This window comes from Echinops telfairi, unplaced genomic scaffold (genome assembly GCF_000313985.2).
Source record: "Echinops telfairi isolate 266 unplaced genomic scaffold, ASM31398v2 ScPeMD7_2010;HRSCAF=2546, whole genome shotgun sequence".
Taxonomy (NCBI): domain Eukaryota; kingdom Metazoa; phylum Chordata; class Mammalia; order Afrosoricida; family Tenrecidae; genus Echinops; species Echinops telfairi.
Genome location: NW_022105908.1, coordinates 15481237 through 15484980, shown reverse-complemented (window position 1 = coordinate 15484980; position 3744 = coordinate 15481237). Strand labels below are relative to the sequence as shown.

At 48.6% G+C, this 3744-nt stretch overlaps 1 protein-coding gene across 2 annotated transcripts in view; it reads left to right on the top strand.

Moving 5' to 3' along the window:
- Positions 1-135: 135 nt before the first annotated feature.
- PRPSAP2 (phosphoribosyl pyrophosphate synthetase associated protein 2) overlaps positions 136-3744 on the top strand; it is a 47159-nt gene continuing 43550 nt past the window's right edge. The window contains exon 1 of one of the 2 annotated variants that reach the window (XM_004712966.2): positions 136-216. The gene's annotated coding sequence lies outside the window, so the exon portion shown is untranslated. Of the gene's footprint in view, positions 217-3238; positions 3391-3744 lie in introns of those variants that run through there. The other variant, XM_045293365.1, reaches the window with a different exon arrangement.

Below are 3744 nucleotides of genomic sequence, written 5' to 3'. Positions count from 1 at the left end.
GCAGTCTAGCACCCGCAGCCCGCCCCCTGCGTCCCTCCCCCTTCCTCCGCGTCCGGCGGGGTCAGCGGGCCGGCCCGGAGGGAGCCCGGGCGCGGTGGTGGACTGAGCCCCAGTTCTGGCACCTGCTGTCGATGCGCTCAGAAAGCCAGCCCCACACCCAGCCGTCTCCGATGCAGAATCTGACACGGGTCCTCGATTTTTAACTTGACCGGCCTGGTTAGTGACCAATGGGGGTTTCCATGCCATCCGGAACTTGCCCCTAGACCAGGTTGAGGGAGGTGGACCCTGATGTTATTTTTAGGCCGTTCAAAATGTTTTGTTTTCATACAGGGATGCTAACGATTTTTTTTTCCTTTTTGTGTTAATATGGATGCAATTTCTGCTTGGCCTTTGTGAACAATATGGAAATACGGAGTGGGTGCTCTGGGCTCAAGGAAGTGTGAGCCGCCCCGTTTTCAAATTTACATGCACAGACAATCATTCACCTGTATTACTGAGTCATATCCTGGCCTCGGTTGATTTCCTGCTCAGGGTCTATACCGTTATCTGCTCATTAGTAAAGAGAACAGACTTTTGCATAGTGCTGAAGACTTACGGATTTCATTTCTATTGAGTGTGTTGTGGGTGTTACTTAATTAGGAAGCTTTAAGTGTTTCCATTGATCCTTATTTTAATGCACCTTGCAGTGAGCATCTTTTGGGCATGTGGCGTTTTCTGTCTTTCCTTAAGTTAAATTTCCAGAAGTGATAACACTCATTGAATTTTTGCACCCCCAGGATATAAATCACTTTCCAAGCCCAGCATATTTACAAGTTTTGAAAATAAGGATATGTCCATATGTCATTTGCGTTCCATGCTACTTAGGGCTTCCTTCCACCCCGGGTCATTTTGGGGTGCTGGTTGAGATTAGCTTGAGTGAATGTAACTACTTAGATCAGACCCGGGATGAGGTCAAGATCGGGGCCCCTCACAGAGCATGCAGCTTTAAGTAAGTTTCTTTATCCCCAAATCTCACTAAAGGAACCCTCAAGGCTCAGTGCTTAAGCCTCAGGTTGCAACGTCACAATTCAAGCTCACCAGCTGCTGCTTGGGAGAAAGATGAAGCATTCTGAGAAACCCTAAAGGAGTGGTTCTACCCTGTCCTGTAGGGTCATCGCAAGTGACCTCAATGTCAAGTTGATTCCAGCCCCACCCATGGCAGTGGGTTTTTTTTAAAGCTTCACTTCCCCCACGTGGAAAATGAAGTTAATTCTGCGACTTCCTTGGGTCGTCGGTTGACTTGGGAACGTTCAGCAGCACAGTGCTGAGACAGTAGCTGTTAATTATAAGCCAGTGTTCTAGTGCTGGCAGGAGTCACGTGTGGGGCCACAGAAGAAGTGGAAGATGAACCTAAGTTAGGGTTTTGCCCTTTGGATTCTCAATATGACATCGCCAAGTTTCTTGGCGTGAAATACATTGATAAATGAAAATAATAATTCACTATATAAGGCCGTTTGGTTTATAAACAACTTTAAGTTTCCAATTAATCACTGAGATCAGTCTTCCTTCAACAAGCTGGTGCCCCGTCGTCTTTAGGCACTGGGGTGCAGGCAAGGACGTCGTAGTACACGTGCGCTGTGCTGAGCCTCCCTAGGTGCAGAAAGGAGAGGCAGAAACCCCGAGGGGCCCATGTGCTGTCGTCCCACAGCCTTGTCCCTAGTACACCACTGAAGACAAACCCAGCGTTTCTACTCGGCATCCTGTTAGATTTCTGTTGCTCTAAAATAGTCAGTGGATGCTTAGAGGGAAAGTCCCAGGCAAGGCTTTGACACCAAGCCTTCCACATCTGACAAAAGGTGAATCGTTTTGCAATAACTGCCTGCAAAATCTCGGTTCTTGTGGCTCCACTCATGATATTTTAAATAGATCCCCCAAATCTCATTCGATGTGCTTTTATGCTGATATTTCATGCTTGATAAGAGTGGGTTTTCATCGGGGCTATAAATAATTCTTAGCACATTCTAATTGTACAAGCAACATCAAAGTGTTATCTTGACAGTAGTCTTTAAAACCCTCTCTTCCTGAAACTTGGCAGTGGTGAAAAGTACAGCCTGAATTTCCCACAGGTGGGTCAGAACTAGAAACAGCTAAGACTCATGTTTGGGTAGCTTGGGGATCGGAGTGTCACAGAGCAGGGACGTATTGCTAACCGTTTCCTTCGCTTCTGCAGACACATGGCTCCTCTTTCCCCAGCCCCCCTCCCTACCCCAGTTGAAAGGTGGTCTAAAGTTAGGGTTCCGTTATAGAAGCTTAGTCTCTGAAGGACTAGAAACTGGGAGAGGTGTGATGATGGGATTGTAAACCATTGCAGGCAAGGAAAGTCTTCACAGAATATCCTAGAGAAGAGAGAAGCACAGGCCGAAAGCCATCCTGAGGTCGAAGGATGGCTGCCCTGTGTTTCCTCATGAATCTTCCAGGGAAAGACAAGGTTGTTGCCATTAGGCGCCACTGAGCTAGAGGCTACAGGGAGAGAACTCCCAACACGTTCTAAGGAAGAGCTACCCATGGATGAGCCTTCAGAGCTGGTTCTCCACCTTCCTAATGCCACGACCCGTGGTGACCCCCAACCATAATGATATTTTCATTGCTACTTCATTTTGCTACTGTTAGGAATTGGGCGACCCCTGAGAAAGGATTGTTCGACCTCCAAAGGGGTCGCGACCCACAGAGGATTGTGGGTACCGTGCTCTGGGCGTGGTTTCCCCGCAGCCCTGTTGGAGCCTGGACCATTGCTGCTGAGTTGATTCCGACTCACAGCAGCCCTTAAGGACAGAGTGGCACTGCCCCCTCAGGGGCCCAAGGGGGTATAGAAATCTTTGTGGGAGCAGACGGTCCCATCTGCCTGCCAGGGAGCACCTGGTGGGTTTCAGTTAGCAGTGGAGTCCTTTAGCCCTTGTGCCACTTGGGGTTACAGGATGCTGGCGGGGGCTTCAAATGGCAAGAGTAAGGAAAGTGGGATCAAGTGACCTCTCCCCCTACTCTACGTCAAACAGTGCCTAGTGGCGTAGTGGTTGCCCGTTTGGCTGCAAACTGCAAGGTCCAGTTCGAATCTACCCAGCACTTCTCTGAATCAAAATGGACTTCCGACTCCCTTAAAGAGTTACAGTCTTGGGAATCTCACAGGGGCAGTTCTACCCTGTCTCACAAGGTCACTATGAGTTGATGGCAATGAGTTTGAGGGTTTTGACCATATTCAGTCTCTGGGCCCCAGACGTCTCCATAAGAACACAGTTGGACTTTCAGGAGCTTCTGGTTGCAGGGCGAACCCCATTCATATTGCTGAACCTGCTGGGTAAATAACGAAAATGTTGGCGTTTTTCCTCACTCGCGCACTGCATGATGGACACGGAGGTAAATGGGTCACAGAGAGTGCCTAATTTTACAGTTCCCTGTGGATGCTTCCCAGTCGCTTGACTGAGGGAACAGAGAGGTTGAGTAACTTAGGTAGTGTGTGCAGGAACCTAAATTAGGAGCTCAGATGCAAGCGTGGGCCTAACTCCAAAGTCTGTATTTCTGACCTGAGAGTGAGTTTCGTGTTTGTTTCCTAAGTAGCCTCCATTCCTGAGGACAGATTGTATTGGTTGAGAGACATCTAACTCCCTCCCAGCTGGTCTTGATGATTAAATATGTTTCTTTAGGCCTTGCCAGATACCACACCGGGCTCTGTAGTGCAGGTTCTTAAACTTTGGGTCGACCTAATCTGGG